The 18,609-nt window shown below is 40.3% G+C and overlaps 1 protein-coding gene across 1 annotated transcript in view; it reads left to right on the top strand.

The window, feature by feature from the left end:
* Positions 1–2,098: 2,098 nt before the first annotated feature.
* The window catches only part of ABCA1 (ATP binding cassette subfamily A member 1), a 176,655-nt gene continuing 160,144 nt past the window's right edge, over positions 2,099–18,609 (top strand). The window contains exon 1 of the mRNA XM_036855459.1: positions 2,099–2,120. The gene's annotated coding sequence lies outside the window, so the exon portion shown is untranslated. The remainder of the gene's footprint in view (positions 2,121–18,609) is intronic.

Raw genomic sequence — 18,609 nt, 5'->3', positions numbered from 1 at the left:
ACTATCATTGGCTATTGAAAAGTGTATCCAGTCTTTTTTTGCCCAAAACAAGAGCACTTCATAGGACGTATTGGCTCTTTACCACCTTCACGTTCATACCTTGACTCACAGGTCCTCCTGGATTCTCAAGTGATGCATATGACCTTGGAATGCTTTTCCATTTATCAGCAAACAAAGCTTATTAATTAGCTACCCACACTGGCACAATGCTCCATTGAGCACCTGATAGATAAGTTTTAAAAAGACACTGTCTTTGCCTCACAGGGCTATAAACTTAAGTAGTGCCAGTTGTACAGGCTGTTGGCTCTTCATCTTTGACCACACTGTCACTGCTCACCCCTTCCTAACCTCCAGATCGCTGGAGATGTTTGAGTCCAGGACTGTAGGGTCTCCACCACCTCCCTGAGCCATGAAGCAGGCATTCACTACATGCTTTGGCTGAAGGTGGTAGGAAAGAGCTTCTCTGTCTTTAGGAAGCGTCTACTAAGCCTTTGCCATGGGCAATTGGCTTTTTACCTTCTCAGCTGTTTTTTTTTGTTTGTTTTTCTTTTTAATTTTTTTTACTTTTTTCCTTTTAATTTTTAAAGTATAGGTGACAGACAATATATTAGTTTCAGGTGTACAACGTAGTGATTTAACATTTACATACATTACAAATAGATCACCAAAAGTCTAGTAACCATCTGTCACCATACAAAGTTAGTACAATATTACTGACCACATTCCCTATGCTGTGCATTACATCCCCATGACTTATTTATTTCATAGCTGGAAGTTTGTACCTCCTAATCCCCTTCACTTAGTTTGCTCAACACCCCTCCCACCTTCTCAGCTGGTTTTAATCACATGGTTTTCTATGGGCAAAAAGCCGGCTATAGCTTGTTTCCATAGAGTTGCACCCAGGGAAGGGGAAGTAGTCCATTTTAGACCACAGTATAGAGTTCCACCAAGCAAAAGTCACAAAGGCAGGACCCGGAGCTAATAACCACCCCCCCCCCCCGCCACGTACACACTTGAATTCATTTTATGGGGCTTTTTCCTGTAAGTAATAAAGCCACAAAGCATTCACCTGCGTAAACATGATTAAGCTCTAGTATCATACAACTGAAATAAATACCAGCAATTTAGAGAAAAAAGGTTCTTGGTTAACAGAGATATGATAAACACAGTTTAATATGAGGATTCGATTTCCACCAAAAAAGGAGAGTGATGGTCTTAAGAGTGGGTTTCTATCTTCCAGCTTGTTACTTTAGTTAATCAACTTATAGCCCAGGCTGCCTCTCTCGGTGAGCCTGGCTTCTGTGGTTTCAGACTCCCAGGCAAGTGAGGAGAAGGACTTAGCTCTCTCGAGGAGTTGATGTGGTGGGCCTTTCTAGTTTGAAAGAACAGGCAGTCAGGCAACTGTTACTGAGGGTCATGGTGACTTGTGCAGCCGTGTGTGGGGTGAGAGGGGGCCTGTCAGCAAAAGGCACTGGATGCCCCGTCATCTTCCCAGGAAGTTGTGAGAATTCGGTTTTATTTCTCTATTTTTTGCTGGTGGAATGTAAAGTATTATTAGTCATCAGATGCCAACTCTCCACGTGCATAGTGGACTCCATGGTGAATGGGGGAGGGGAGAATTTATGTCTTTGGTTTCATTCTGCCATTTAGAGAGCTAGGAAATTAAATGGGCTTCACAGCATGGTCATTTCTGATTTGCAAACACTCTATTCACGTGATATAAAAAAGAACAATTTCCTTCTTTCTTTTCTTCTTTCCATTTTTTCTCTCCCCTACTTCTCTCCCCCCTTCCTTCGCATTCACCTAATCATCCATCCATCCACCCAACCGTCCACCCAATATTGACTGAGTACTTTCTATGCACCAAGCTCCTTAGACCAGTAGTTATGTCCAGGAATAGAGAGGGTGGAGGCCTATTCAAGGGCAGGGGCAGTGGGGATAGAGGGTATGGCAGAGAAATGAGGGAGCTGACAAGACATGACACCCAGTAGTAGGTGAAGGGTGGTGATGGAGTCAAAGATAACTTCTGACTGGAAGCCTTCCCCCCCCATTTTGCAGAGTTCTACAGTCTCTGCCAGTAACTCTGGAACTTGGGTACCACCTGAAACAAACAAAATGTGGTAAGTACTGCAATCTTTCTACATGTAATTTATAATGCATAGACATGCCGCCCCAAGGTTCTGCTGGGCAAAGTTTCAATTGATATCTATAGTCAACCAATATGCTACCACACAATGATTGTGTATCAGTTTACATAATTTAAAGCTATAAGAAGCTTAAATGGCTGAAAAGTATAAATTTTAACTAAATTTTTGAACTCCCAAAATCATATAAGAAAAACTAGCAAAACACAGAACAATCAGATAGTCCAGGAGACCAACTCTATAGACAGAGAACATTGATGAAAGAGAGAAGGTATTGGAAATGAGACACATAAAAATGCCCTGGGACCAATCATATAGAAATGCTGAGGGAAAATCATTAGCAAACCTGGAAAAGCATTACAATAAATATTTGTTATTACAAAGAGCACCTCAATGCAGGGGTTAAAAGTGTACACTAAAGATTGTCACAGTAGGAGGATTTCTCTGGACCGTCTGTTTGGGGCACTTACTCTATCATAAGAGCTTTTACAGGAGACACAGGCAGGGCTCACAGCTGCAGAGAATATGCACAGGAAGACAGCTCAGTACAGACATCTCTATGTGGCTGAATCTAATCACAAACAACCATAGGTTGCTCTCTCAAGAGCCTGATTATTGAACTCATTCAGTGCATCTAAGAACATAACTGCTAATTTTGCTTATAATGAAATGCATGAATAAATAAATGCATTAATACTCTAGTAAAATCTATTAAAGTATGATGGCTGGTGGAGGTGCAAAGCACCAGAGGAGGACAGGGAAGGGAGAGTATTCAGCTGGGAAGGGCTGTGGTACCACACTGGTTGTTACCCTCCATGTCCCAGGATGTGGCACAGATATTTACACCAGCCAAGGAAGGCTGACATTCTCCCCCTGCGTGTTCTGCTTCCTAGGGCAGGCACATCTAGTAATTTCAGAACAATTTCTAGTAATGAGAATGAAAGCAAAAATAACAAGAGAGGGGAACGCAGCTAGCCGAAGTGGAAGGTAAGTCACCGGAATCCCAATCCAGCAGTCTTCCTTCTAACTCACACAGCAACTTAAACTCTTGCTTCATTTATTTTTATATACATCAAAATTCACTCTTTTTAGTGTTCAGTTCTATAGATTCTGAAAAACACACAGAGTCATGCAACCATCACCAAAATTAAGATGCAGAACCGATCCATCACCCCCCAGAGTACCCTGTGCTGCCCCTCTATAGTCAACCCTTCCTCCCACCTTTAACCCTGGAAACCAGTGATCTCGTCTCTGCTCTTTAGTCTTTTCCAGAATGACATGTAAGTGGAATTATATAGTAGCATAGCAGCTTTTTAATTAGGGGATTTAAAACAAAGCTAACCAACAAGAACAAAGCCAGAGCCTATTCCCTGAATATTCTAGTCAAGCAAAATTTACTGTGCCAGACTACTCACATCTTCCTAATGCTTCTCAAAATATTTTTCCTGATTGAAGCAACTTTTGTTTCTCTTTCTCCCGGTCCCAACCCTCAGTTTGCTTAAGAATTTGGGGGCAGCTTTGCAGTTGTTTCCTGTATGGCGATGATTGTGTGTTTGACTCTACAGAGGAGACCGGCTTTGCAATATTCTGTCTGGAAAAGAGGCAGTGTTGTGTTTTTCTAGAACTGTTACAAATTAAGTCTGAACTAAAGAGGAGAGCTCATTTCATGGAGTTCCATTAGGATTTTCTTGAAAGAGCGCAGACAAGAAGGGTGTGGGAAGCACAGCGAAGCGCATAAAAATTATTAAAACTCTAAGGGTCCTCCTTTATGAAGGTCAACTTCATACATAAAGGTACATAAAATTCCTGAAACATAAAACTGTGAGGCCTGCAAAGGAAAGCCAACACCTGTGGGTTTGTTGGGATGCACACAAACGCCATGAGGCAGACAGGCCAGCTCTAGGCACAGCATGAGTTCATCGCCTAACTCTCCATCACCCTCTCTACTCTGGCTCTTCATGATCCAGAACACGTTCACTATAAAAACAAATGGTGCGAGAGCTGGATTTTACCTTAAATTTCCTTTGGCTATTATTGGCTATTACTGGTAATAATAAATATTATTATTATTTATTAAAAATGGGTTCAGGGATATGGATTTGTTTTGTTCCATTCCATGAAGTACGGAAATGATAACACTACCTACTGGGGATAAGGATGGAGTAAAACATAGGCTGCTTCCTGTCTCCTCCATCTTCACTGGTAGTATTTATTGTGCATCCTCTCTGGACTAGGATAGTTGCTGTTTGGATGGTGCTGTCTTAGTATAGTTAACTTCTTTCCATTACGTCACCTTGCTTTCCCAGCCTATTATTAAATCATTTGCATCAAACCGCTATGTATGCCTGCTGGATGGGGCTCCACCATTGTGCTTATCACCAGTATTAGACAGAGGAGCAGTGAAGGGCACCGAGGGAAACACTATATAAACACAGTGATGGAGATAGTGGCCTGGTGACCCATGGGGACAACATATGCATAAGATCCCTGTATTTTCTCAACTCTCAATTTGTGACAAAATCAAGGTCCTGACAAGACATTAATATATATTTTTATTTGTGAATGTATAATATACAAAGCCTTACCCAAATATCTTATGATTTATTAATAAAAACAGAATAAAATTCAGTTCTGCATGCAATAAATCTAACTTTTAATATAGAAAAAAGTAAATTCATGAAAACAATGGGTTTGATGTACAATCTCTGGCATCAGGTAGTGAAACAGATGGTTTGTAAGCACATAGCAAACAAAACAGCATGGGTTTACTAAGAGCAAGCCATGCTAAACCAACCTTGTTTCCGATTATGACAGGGTTGACACTGATAGAAAGGAGAAATTCCTTAAAATCAGTGTATCTTGATTTCAGTAAGGTTAAAATGTTTCCTTGAGGACAAGATGGAGAAAAGGCACCTAGATGGTAATGCAGTAGAGCTGTTGCTGGTTAAACAAGTGGTTAATGAGCCAGGGCACCCTCGAGGGAGGTATATAGTGGTATGTCATAGGACTCTAATTGTTCCCTGATTTTATCAATAACTTGAATGAAATCTGTACATACTTTTACTCAGTGTTTTCAGAGATATTGAGTACAGTGAATATCAAAATCAAGATTTTTTAAGAAGAAAAAAAAAAGCAGACTGGAACAACACCCCAAACTAATAAAAGATTTTTAATAAAGACAAATGTAAAGTCCTAAACCTGTGCTTTAAAAAATGCACAAGTATAGAATGGGGGTAATTTACTTCTTGTTAGTTCATGAAAAGAAGACATGGATATTGAAGTCAGTTTCAAAAGTAATGTGAGTCAACTGTATAAAATGGTTGCTGAATAATAGAAGAATAGTATTGGTATCAGATGGAAATGGCCATCCCACTGTACTTTCTTTTTTTAAAGGATTGGATTTTTTTTTAATTAATTAATTTATTTGTTTATTTTTGGCTGCATTGGATCTTCCTTGCTGCACGCGGGTTTTCTCTAGTTGCAGCGAGCAAAGGCTACTCTTCGTTGCAGCGCATGGGCTTCTCATTGTGGTGGCTTCTCTTGTTGCAAAGCATGGACTCTAGGTGCGCCCGCTTCAGCAGTTGTGGCACACGGGCTCAGTAGTTGTGGCTCGTGGGCTCTAGAGCACGGGCTCAGTAGTTGTGGTGCAAGGGCTTGATTGCTCCACAGCATGTGGGATCTTCCCGGACCAGGGCTCAAACCCATGTCCCCTGCATTGGCAGGCGGATTCTTAACCACTGCGCCACCAGGGAAGTCTCCCGCTGTACTTTCTAATAGTCACACGCATCAGTAGAATTGTTTCTAGAACCATGTGTCTGATTTTAAGAAAGACATTAACAAACTGGAGCAGATTCTGAGGATCTGACTGTGCTGATTTGAGTCTGAAGATCCCATCATGGGACAAATAGGGGGAAAGAAGCAACATGTACTGAATGTCTACTTAGAGCATAAGAGAGAAGGCAAAAAAGCTGGAGGTAAAAAGGAGGATGGAATAAGAATAGGTGAGCGTCCTACGGGTTTAAATATAATAATTAAGTAACTGTGTAGGAAGTGGCTTCAGAACACAAGTTATCTAGGGTAGGGAAAGAGTCAAGTAGGACATTCTACTCCTCTCTTGCCCTGAATAAGGGTGAGGAGTGTGTGTGTGTGTGTGCTCATGTGTGTGCACACGTGTGTGTGTGTGTGTGCAGATAAGTAGGTAGCTAGGTGGCGATGAGAGTGTATGTCTTAGGCAATTTGTGCTGCTGTAACAAAATAACACAGACTGGGTGGCTTATAAACAACAGAAATGTACTTCTCACAGTTTTGGAGGCTAGAAGTTCGCAGTTTGGGTGCCAGCATGATTAAGTTTTGGTGAGGGCCTCTGCCAGGTTGCAGACTGCTGTCTTTTTGGTGTACCCTCCCATGGCAGAAAGAGGGTGACAGAGCACTCTGGGGTCCCTTGTATAAGGACAGTATTCCCATTCAGGAGAACTCCACCCTCATGACCTAATTACCTCCCAGAGGCCCCACCTCCTAATACCATGACCTTGAGGCTTACGAGATTTCAGCCTAAGAACTGGGGTGGGGTTGGACACAGACATCCAGTCCATAGCAGCATGTGCCCCTTCTCCCCCTACTCCAATAATGGCTTCCCTCAGGACAATCCAAGTTGTCCTCATCATTCCATGTTCACTCTTGTCACTAATTTAGTGCCAAGCCTCATGGTAGGAATTGGAGATACAAGGTTGAATAAATCCATTTTCTACATAAAATGAGCTCACAGTCTGGAGGGGCAAATGGGCATTGTGCCTGCAAGTCGGCCCACTGAGCTGAGAAGCCAAGTTAGGAGTCTAGGGTCACTCAGTCCTCAGGGCAGTGACTAAGAGTCATCTACACAGACTTTCAGAGCTGGAGAGGATTTTGGACACTTGCTTAGTGCATGGTTTTCAGACAGTGCCTGGTGGAATCCTTGGCCTTTTGCAAAGCTTTCTTAGGAGTTGCTGTGTGTGAGAGGGAGATCGAATCAGAAGATGTCTGGGGTCCTCCCTTACTCACACTTCAAGTGGAGCAGCTCTACTTCTGTTTTATTTGTTCATTATCCATAGATGAATTAACTTGTAGAAAGGGTACTGCTACTGCTAAGAACTGAACCACACCTTAAGGCCACACAGGAGGCGAGTGAGCAGCGGCCAAAAGATATTGTGATTTGCTTGATGTGATTACAGAAATGTTTTTGTTGTATACCTACTATGTGCTTATAAAGACTATTCATTCAGTGGTTTATTGAAATACCTAATAAGCCAAGATCCTATGTGCTTCTAAAATTATCCTAAGATTTTTCCTCAGAAGTTTAGCTTTTTCGTAAAACGCCACACTCCCTAAGGGCAAGAATTTTGCCCTACTCATTTTTGTTTCTCAAATGAATAACACTGTGCCTGATACATATGGGCATTCCAAATGTTTGCTGAATATATGAGGAAGGAATTAAAATAATGTATTAATTGGACCCAGAACAGATCTTCTAACTGATTATGGAAAAATAAAATAAAATTCTGAAAACTTGATTCAATTTTCATGAACCTAATAAGCTGAAAAAAAAATATAGTTACATTACACTGCATTAGCGGTAACTATAGCAATCAAACTACATATTGATTGGTGTTGGAGAAGACTGAACATTTGGCTCTGAAGCAGTGTCGTTTCTTTCATCTGTGTGCACCCAGTCTCCCATTCCTTCTTAGTGAATCCTGGAATCTAAGTCATAAATAATAATAGAATTCTGCCAAGGATACTTCTCACAGGAGGGATATGTAACTTCCTTTCCTGTGATGCACTGACTCACTAAACAGCTACCCTTGTGAATTCCACTTAGCAACAGCTTTTGTTCTTTCTGGTCAGACTTTTTGGCAAATATAAAATCTTCAGGATTCCTTTAGCCATTTCTAAGTGTGGGCTGGAGGCATTCAGACACGCCCAGAGGCACTCAGTAACCAACTGATCCATGAAGGTCTGCCTTGGGCTTGGCCAGACTGAAGCCTTGACATTATGGTTCTCTTCCGAGAAGGTGCCTGTTGGGTGTGCCATAAAGACAGCATGACTAGATAGTGCATGGAGAGGGTGCTTTTCCTAGTTTTACCGAAAATGTTAACCTGTAAAGCTGCGACCAGTGCTTGTGTGCATATGCACACACACACACACACACACACACAACCACTGACATATTCATGAAAAGAATCTTTAGTAAAGAACAGAAGCCAAGATTTTATAGACCAAGAAGGGGAGGGGTGATGTTCTTGGAAGGAAGTTGACAAGCAGTAACTATGAGTTATCCCGAGAAAGCAAGGAGAGGCCCCCAAAGCTATGGGAGCTATTAAGGGCCCTGCTTTTGCTTAGCAATTCATAACTCTTAAATTTTATACAGTCTTTTAAGGCTGCCCCTCTTATCTAGAGTAAATGGATTATTTTACAAATTGTTCCTCAGACTCACATTCATACTTTCTGAGACCATGACTTTATAGGAGAATGTAATTTTCCTCATTCTGGGCAACTGAGTTCTATAGCTAAAGACACTGAGACAAACCTTTAGTCAAGTGTAGTTTGGGCATATTGCTTCTTCTCCCATGAATGTGAAATGGTGCTGGAAGCAGAAACCCACTTTTTGCCATGAGACATGTCAATGGTACTTGTTTTCTTCAAAATAAATCCCAAGTCTCAAAGATGGCCTCCATCTTTTCAGTGAAGTTCATCCTCTGAAACTGCTTTTCAGAAGCTGGAACCATATTTTATTCTTTCATCCACATTCATTACATACGGAGCACCTATCATACGCCAGGTTCTGCAGATACATTAGTTAACTGACCACTGTCCTTATCTTCAAGAGGGTACTGGGAAAATGAACAAGTGTTTCCAGTATGTATTGCTGCCTAAGAAGCCACCCAAAATTAATGCTGAAAACGAAACCAGTCATTTATTTTGCTCACAAATCTCTAATTTTGGCAAGGATCAGAGCAGGAGCTCATCTCTGTTCCACATCTTCTCGGGAAGTTCAAAGACCAGGGCCTGGAATCACCTGAAGACTTCTTCATTGACTTGTATGGAGGTTGATGCTGGCTGTAGGCTGACATCCTAGCTGGGGCGGTAGCTATAGCACCACAATATGGCCCATCTGTATAGTCCTTCCACTTCTTCACTGCCTGGTGATCAGGCTCCAAGAATGAGCCCAACAGAAACCAGCAGAAATTGCATGGCCTTTTCTGACCTTGCTTCAGAAGTCATACAGCATCACAACAGCATGCATTCTGTTCCTCCAGGCAGTGACAAAAGCTCACTCATGTTCAAGGGGGAGGGGAATTAGACTCCACCTCTTCATTGGACAAGTGTCAATATATAGACATGTTTTGAAATTACCACAAGAAAATAGACAATTACCATGAGATGGAAAAGTGGAAAGAGTAAGCACTGGGCTTGGGCAGAACCTAGGATTAACATCTAATTCAATGGTGGGGGGGCAGGAAGGACTTCCTAAAATAAATTATATTTAATCTAATTCCTGAGGAGTCAGTTGAGATTAGTCAGGAGAATGGGGTAGCATGGTGGGAAGAGTGGTACATGTAGAGAAGAGTAATGAAAAACTGAGCAAGTTTACATAATTACAAGTAATTTTGGAGAGCCAGATGTAAAGTATGAGAAAGAGTGACAAGGTATGAAGCTGGAGAGGTGGCTATGAAAGGCCTTGTAAATCATTTTATGGGTCTGGACTTTATCCTGCAGGCCATGGAGGAGTCATTGAAGTGTTTCAAGCAGAAATGACATGATCAGATTTGTATTTTATTAAAAAAAACCTCAGCTGTAGTGTAGAAAACTTATCGTAGAGGAGGGATGGGGGTAAGACTGGCAGTAGACCAGTTCAAAGGCTGTTGGAGTATCCAAATAAGGGATGATGATGGAGTGGGTTAAAGTCATCTTGATGGGGGTGGAAAAAAAGTGACAAAGTCAGGAGATCTGAAGAGTTAGAACTGATGGGACTTGGTGATTAATGGTTGGTTGTTGGGAGAGAGAGAAAGGAGTCAAGGGTAAGAACAAGATTTTTGCCTTGAGTAAGCAGGTGATATCATTCATTCTTATATGGGACACAAGAAGAGGAACAGTTTTGGGAGGATGGGAATATGGGATGCTCATGAATTTGGGATTATGGGATACTCATGTATTTGGAATTATGGGATGCTATTTTGAATTTGGAGTGATTGTAGGACATTCAAGTGGAACTATTCAACAGGCTGTTGGATATGTGAATAGAACTTATTTGGAAGACTGGGCTTTGAAAAAAAGATTTGAGAGTGATCAGCGTATAGAATTTATAAATGGCAATTTCAGACTTGGATGAACAGAATAAAAAGAAAGAAAAGAAGAAACCTTGAGGTTCACCAATATTTAAAGAATGGGGAAGAGGAAGAGAACCCCACAGAATGGATGGTAAAATAAGTCAAGAAAGTAGCCAGATAGCCAGGAAGTGTAGCATCATGGAAACCATGGGAAGATTGTTTCAGTAATAGAGGCTATAGAGAAGTCAAATAACTTGAGAATTGAAACAGCTCCTGGGTAACTAAGACAACTGGGCCCCTGACGTTCTCTGTTTTCTCCTACACATTTTATGAGGTTAATCTCAGGGCAATGGGGTATTCCATGTAACTGTCAAAATCAACTCCAATATCATCAATAAGTAATATGGAATTTAACTGAAGATTTTGTGGAGAGGCGGAGGTGTAGTTACATACTACCTAGCAAAACTTGATGAAAATCTTCTTTATCCAGCTCTGTTCTTTCTCCAAAATTTCTCTTCCTTTACCTCTTCTCTCTTCTCTATGCACAAGCCTCTCCAGTTTCTTCAGTACCACCATCCTCCAATATTTTATCTCCTTTCTTATCTTGTCCTCTCTCCCCTTTGCACTTTGTTTTATAGGGCCATTAGTAATAAACAATTTTTTAAGTATAATGGTTATGTTTAGCAACCTGGAGTTTCAAAACAAATTAGGCCAAGAACAATTTTAGTGTAGTGGGATGGAGGGCACATTACAGACGTTAAAAATAAGTTAGACTTCTTGTTAAACATGTTAGACTAACCATATACATTTAACTCCATTCCCTTTTCAAACCTCACTAAAATGACAGCTGTGGCTTCCATGAAAATGTACTCTTCAGATTCCCTGCTCTTAGGAGCATAACTCAACAGTGGCCTTAGCTGCTACCCCTCTAGATCCACCACTGCCTTGATGCCAAGGCCACACTTCCTGTGAGCTGTTCCTGATGGTACATGGTAGGGATACTAATGCAAGCTCATTACCATGAGACTCCTCCAGTGGCAGACATTGGCTTGAAGGCTCTCCCTGGCCTGATCAAATCTTTCTTGGAACCGCAATGTAGTTCTGGACTCTTGCTACTCAATCCTCAATTCCTTCCCTCATTCCCCCTGCAGGCATCCAAACGGCATGGCAGTTGGAAGCCTCTGCTGCTCCCCTTTCCCCCAAATAAATCTCTTCTATATATAATCCAATCTTGACATCTGCTTCTCAAAGGACCCAAACTAACACGATTGTAAAATTAAAAAGGCAGAAATTCACAAGGAAAAAGAGATAAGGTGACAGTAGAAGAGAAATGTCAACAAAATTCTGAAAGATAGAAAGTTGGTAGATGAAAGGTAACTTACAGACTTACAGAGGAGAAAGATGAAACCTAGGTGCCAACAGAGGGGCTAGCCAACAAGAAGGAAGCTGACTTGAGTTGCAGAGTCTTCAAAAGGCTCAAGAATTAGAGGCAGAAAGCACTGGGGTGAGGCTGAAAATATGAAGAAATTGGCTGAAAAGTCTGCATGAAGAGTAATAGATCACCAGATTCCTTCTTTCATGACAAGAATCCAAGTGAATTACTCTCTTATTACCCCTGTAAGGAGACTGGAGATGCCAATCTTGGGAATACCAGACACAGTGGAAGGGTGATTAATTGCAGATCTACAAGCTGGTGAGAACTCCCCCAATCCCTAGCAACTAGCAGCTCTCTCCTTAAGAAAGACTCTCTGAATGTCGATAGCCAGGGTTATATCTCCCAGATAGGAGATTAAAGAATTCTTCTCTGGAGACACTGGTCTACCCCAAAGAAAATAACTAGTGATGCTGTCTTTTGGAGTCCCCCAAACACAATCCCTGTGGCCAGGTACAATCATCATATAGCGAAATCCACCATTCCATATGCTGAATCTCTAAAAGACATAGACAAACAAACAGAAAAAGATAAAAGCAACTCAAAGGAAAAGAGAAACAACACAGCGGCAGGAGAAACATTTACGTATAAACCTTTTAGTTACTAGCTTCAGAGAAATAAGAGTAGTTTTGTAACCATGAAACAAAAATAAAATTCTTTAAAAAAGGAAGTCAGAAAATAAAAATATTTCGGAAATTAAAAATATGAAGGCAGAAATAAAAAATTAAGTGGACAGTTTGATGAATAAAATTGTGGAAATATCTATTAAAGTAAAATAAAAAGTCAGTGAGATAAAAATAGGAGGAAAAAATAAGCAAAAAAAAAAAAAAAAAAAAAGGGAAGATCAATCCAGACAGTCAAAATTTGAGTAAAAGCAACTTCCAGAAAAAGAACCAAAAAGAAGAAAGAAAAAAAAAAGAAGGAGGAGGAGGAGAAGAAGGGCATTATCAAATAGAAGAAAATGTCCCAGAATTGAAGTCTATGTCTCCAGGATAAAAGGGCCAACTGAATGTCCAACACAATGAATGAAAAAAGACCTATACCAAGGCACATTTTGGTGAAATTTCAGAACATTGGCTCAAAGAGAAGCTCCTAAAATCTTCCAGTGAGAGAGGGAGAGGAGAAAGAATAAGAAACTGATCATATACAAAGCATTAGGAATCAGAATGCCATCTAACATCTCAGCAGCAGCCCTAGACTTTAGAAAACCATGCAGCAATGTTTTCAACATTCTTAGGAAAAATGTTTTCCAAACTTAAATGCTATAGTCAGTCAAACTACCAATAAAATATGAGGCTGGAATAAAGATATACAAGATCTTTAAAAATTTACTTCCAAAGCAACTTTTCTCAAGAAGCTACTGAAGGATATGCTCCACCAAAAAGAGAGTAAACCAAGAAAGAGCTAAGTGGAGTGACTCAATACAGGAGAGATGTGGGTCTTTGTATTTAGAGGCCTCCAATCAACTCACACCATCAGTTTAGACTCCCCTGTGTCCAGTTCCAGCATTGCAAATTTGAGACCCTAATCCTTACACAATTCTTTTACTAATGTCTAAATCCCTTCTTACTGTCAATCCACTATTATAATGACCTGGTCCAATAATTTCCTTAGTTAATTTATTAACTCACTCACTTACTGAGTGCCCACTGTAGTATAGCTGAATTTGAAGAGAAAATATGGGGAAAAAATAGGCATGGACGATTGTTTTTTTTCTTTCTCTTTGTATTTTTGTTAAGCCTTCCTTTCCCTGAGGTCAAGGTCTGATTTGAAAGAGGAACAGAAAGAATGTAGATAAAGGAATTTCTCCCACTTTGAATTTTGTATAAGATAGGTATATGCATACATACCATTTGAGATGCATATGGAACCCATTGCATGTGCCAAAGTCCTGGAGAGTAGGATTTTAAAAATGGCCTCTTTCTTCCAGGGAAACTATTAAGACCCAAGTGATGCTGCAAATTATATTAATTTTCTAAAGTTCATATATTTGAAATCTTAGATTTAGCATTTAAGTCTTGTACCTCTAAGTGCAGAATTTTTTTTGCCTTCAACCTGCTTTGGGTTTGAGAGATTATCTGAGTTATAGGAGGCCCAAATATTTAGCAATATTGGGGTCTGCACATGAGTTTCATAGTTTTGATGTGTATTCAAGAAACTGCTGGTACTTGTAAGGCATGTTGCAGATGCACAGATGCAGTTGATGCCATGCTTCTAACCCCTCTGTCTACCTATGCTCACTGGCACCTGCTGTAGAGAGTTTCCAGAGCATAGACAGATTCCTACCCGGAGCACCTGCTTCCCTTTTCTCTGCATAGAGGCTTTCTTGGCACCATGAAGAGCTTGCAGAGCCTCAAACTGGCTCAGCCCAGAAGTGCAGGGGCATCAGCACCCCTGGGGCAGAGGGCAGTTCTCAACCAATGGGAGATGGAAGTCAGTGGATATACTCTCCAGTCTTCCCCTCCACCAGTGGAATGATTCTAGGCAGGGCTGCCTCTGCTTTTGCATGACTTGAAGTTGGCTGACCTTGGGTGTAGGGGAGCAAAATTTGCCACTCCAAAATGTGTCTCCTCGGCATGAGGATTACTTTAGGCTATTGGGTTTTTTTTAACATCTTTATTGAAGTATAATTGCTTTACAATATTGTGTTAGTTTCTGCTGTATAACAAAGTGAATCAGCTATATGTATACATATATCCCCATATCCTTTCCCTCTTGCACCTCCCTCCCACCCTCCCTATCTCACCTCTCTAGGTAGTCACAAAGCACAGAGCTGATCTCCCTGTGCTATGCACATGCTTCCCACTAGCTAGCTATTTTAGATTTGGTAGCGTATATATGTCAATGCTACTCTCTCACTTCGTCCCAGCTTACCCTTCCCCCTCCCTGTGTCCTCAAGTCCATTCTCTACGTCTGCATCTTTATTCCCGTCCTGCCCCTAGGTTCATCAGAACCTTTTTTTTTTTTTTAGATTCCATATATATGTGTTATGGTATTTGTTTTTCTCTTTCTGACTTACTCCACTCTGTATGACAGACTCTAGGTCCATCCACCTCACTACAAATAACTCAATTTCGTTTCTTTTTATGGCTGAGTAATATTCCATTGTATATATGTGTCACATCTTCTTTACCCATTCATCTGTCAATGGACATTAAGGTTGCTTCCATGTCCTGGCTATTGTAAATAGTGCTGCAGTGAACATTGTGGTACATGTCTCTTTTTGAATTATGGTTTTCTCAGGGTATATGCCCAGTAGTGGGATTGCTGGGTCGTATGGTAGTTCTATTTTTAGTTTTTTAAAGAACCTCCATACTGTTCTCCATAGTGGCTGCACCAATTTACATTCCCACCAACAGTGCAAGAGGGTTCCCTTTTCTCCACACCCGCCCCAGCATTTACTGTTTGTAGATTTTTTGATGATGGCCATTCTGACTGGTGTGAGGTGATACCTCATTGTGGTTTTGATTTGCATTTCTCTAATGATTAGTGATGTTGAGCATCCTTTCATGTGTTTGTTGGCAATCTGTATATCTTCTTTGGAGAAATGTCTATTTAGGTCTTCTGCCCATTTTTGGATTGGGTTGTTTGTTTTTTTGATATTGAGCTGCATGAGGTGCTGTATATTTTGGAGATTAATCCTTTGTCAGTTGCCTCGTTTGCAAATATTTTCTCCCATTCTGAGGGTTGTCTTTTCATCTTGTTTATGGTTTCCTTTGCTGTGCAAAAGCTTTTACGTTTCATTAGGTCCCATTTGTTTATTTTTGTTTTTATTTCCATTTCTCTCAGAGGTGGGTCAAAAAGGATCTTGCTGTGATTCATGTCATAGAGTGTTCTTCCTATGTTTTCCTCTAAGAGTTGTATAGAGTCTGGCCTTACATTTAGGTCTTTAATCCATTTTGAGTTTATTTTTTTTGTATGGTGTTAGGAAGTGTTCTAATTTCATTCTTTTACATGTAGCTGTCCAGTTTTCCCAGCACCACTTGTTGAAGAGGCTGTCTTTTCTCCATTGTATATTCTTGCCTCCTTTATCAAAGATAAGGTGACCATATGTGCATGGGTTTATCTCTGGGCTTTCTATCCTGTTCCATTGATCTATATTTCTGTTTTTGTGCCAGTACCATACTGTCTTGATTACTGTAGGCTGGTTGTTTTAAGAAACAGAAGACTCAGGAAATTGTTGTTGTTGTTGTTGTTGTTTTGTTTACCTCCCCCTTAACTGACTAAAAGAATTTAGATAAAGGGCCTGGTCCAGGAAGAGCACTAGCACCAGAGATATTTACAAAGAATATGGGCTAAATATGGCAGAGCTTGGGGACCAAAGTCCTCTCGATGTCCCATTGTCTCTGTGAGGCATAACAAGCATATATTTACCAAACATTTGTTTTTCCCATCTTCCTTTAAAATTGTTTTTACCTCCTTTGAGGTCCCAACATCCTACCCCCTTCTCCTTCTCTCAGATGGCATGTAAATCCAATTGCCTAACTTGTCCTTGGGCCTCATATTCTTATGGAGTTCCCATTTGTACATAAATTTGGTTTTTCTCCTGTAATCTGTCTGTGTCAATTTAGTTATTAGGCCAGCCAGAAGGACCTAGAAGTGTAGAGGAAAAGTTGTCCCCCACAAGAGTTGGCATAGCTGGCAGGATTAACTTCACTGGCTGACACTACTTGCTCAGAGGCTACTACTGCTAAAAGATCCAGCCAGCAGAATGTAAGCGTTTTTACCATGTCAGTCTCCCAAATCTCTGCCTACAGGGTCTGTTGGAAGCCAGAATGGTAAGAGTGCTTTATTTCCTTTTTCTAAATTTAGATTAGCAGGAGAGAATACTTGTGCAACTAGTTCCTTAGGTCACAGTGACTCTGGTAAAAGTTTGGTTAATGGCTACTCTTGACTTTTATTGATCCTTTTCCTCCCAAAGATGGTCACTGATTTTCTTTGTCTCTGTCTGTTGTGTTGTTTGTCTTGTTCTATATATTGAGATCTTAGCTTTATGACCAGTGAGAACTCTCTCTGATCTCTACCAGCTGGAAGGCGCAGGTACCAGCATGTATTTGGTGGTCAGTCTAGTAGACTGGGATTCCAAACAGCTGTAGCCAGTTTGTCAGAACAGGTAGCAACCTTGGCTTGCAACTGGTGTCTCTTTTGTTCGACAGTGCTAGCTCTCAGGGGGAATTTGTCATAAGTCTAAAAGGGGACCTTGTCTTCTCAACCTTTGTTGTGTTGTTAATGCTGGAAAAGTCTTATTCCAATAGTACCTGCCTGCTGTCACAGATTAGTGGGTCTATGACTCATATTCTTGTGGGAAACCAAAGATACCATTTGCACTGCACCGTTCTTAGCTCATGTGACAACAAGGTCTTTGCTTTCTTAGACTAATTCTGGGAGTAAACTTCCTAGATCTTATAAGAGCGGCACCTTTTGCACTCTCTTGTGGGATGCCTCTTGCATCTTTGGTTAAACCATAAAAAGGTTTATTGGTTTGAGTCGCTATTTCAGATTAATATAAGATCCTACTCATCAATGGCCAGATAACGGATCCTTTGAATTGGCTATATTTTAAAGAAGAAAATAACTTTTTAGAGACCTCCCATCCTAAACAATTTTCTTATTGATATAACAGCTAGCCTTAGGGACATCCTTAATAAGGTAGAAGGACAGAAATTAGAACAAAAATAAAAGTTTACTTAGACCCCTTCAGATTTGCCTTCAGATATTTGCAGATACTGTGAAAAATCAGAACATTGGAATTACAATTGTCCTGTACTTAAGAAAAAGGAGAAAAAAGAACAAGAGGAACTATTTGGAAATTTGGGCAAATAAAAATAATTTTAAACGTCTAAGAACTATGGTCTTAGAAGCTATAAATATCTACCAAAAAAAAAAAAAAAAAAAGATGACCAGACAAAAATGTGTGTTCCACCCCATTTGCAGCTAGATATAGATGAAGAGAAAATGTGGGTTAAACCCCAGTTGTAACTAGCGTCCTTCCAAACTGCAGCCAGCCCTCAAGGAAATTACAACCTGGAATTATAATAGCCATTATGAGGAACATTCCAATTAGATAAGATCATTTAAAGGGTTCACTTAAAAGCAAGGGCTCCCAAATCAGACAAAGAGAATGGGATACATATTTTAATTGGTATGCAAGAAACTTCAAAAGGCTTCTAAATTCCAAAATAGCTTTGTTGAAAGATTTGTTATAACAGGCAGAAAATAAGCTAGAAGTCCACTGGTCTGACTGAACTCATGACCATAGCTGATATTCAGAGCTAATAAAAAAAAATTTAGGCCTCATCCCCTGAGTTAAATGCACCCAGAGAGAAAGAAGAATATTCCAACATAAGTGGATAGATATGTCAGTCCTTTGATAAGCAACTCACCTCACAGATTTGTCTCAAAAGACTTATAAGTATTCTGGTTTTAGGAAACCAAATTCTTTCTTGGAGGAACTTGCATTCCTTCCCTGTGCCTCTGAGATGTAAACATTCTACAAACTTCAGGGAGGTAATTCTTATGAGAAGAAAAACAAAAGGGGGGAAATTGTCATTTGAAAAATTAAATGAATGAAAATTCATATGTCTTCTTCACCAATATTAGTAGTAAAAAGCTTTAGCCATCTGAGCAGATAAACTTAGCTTTTTCCAGTTGCCAAAACAAAATTTGCATCCAACTGTTCTTTGGTAAACCAGTAAGTTTTGTACTGTTGTGCCTGTCTCATGATTAAAAT

This window comes from Balaenoptera musculus, chromosome 6, assembly GCF_009873245.2.
Source record: "Balaenoptera musculus isolate JJ_BM4_2016_0621 chromosome 6, mBalMus1.pri.v3, whole genome shotgun sequence".
Lineage (NCBI taxonomy): Eukaryota > Metazoa > Chordata > Mammalia > Artiodactyla > Balaenopteridae > Balaenoptera > Balaenoptera musculus.
Note: the sequence above shows the minus strand (reverse complement) of the source record. Positions and strands in the feature narration are given on the sequence as shown.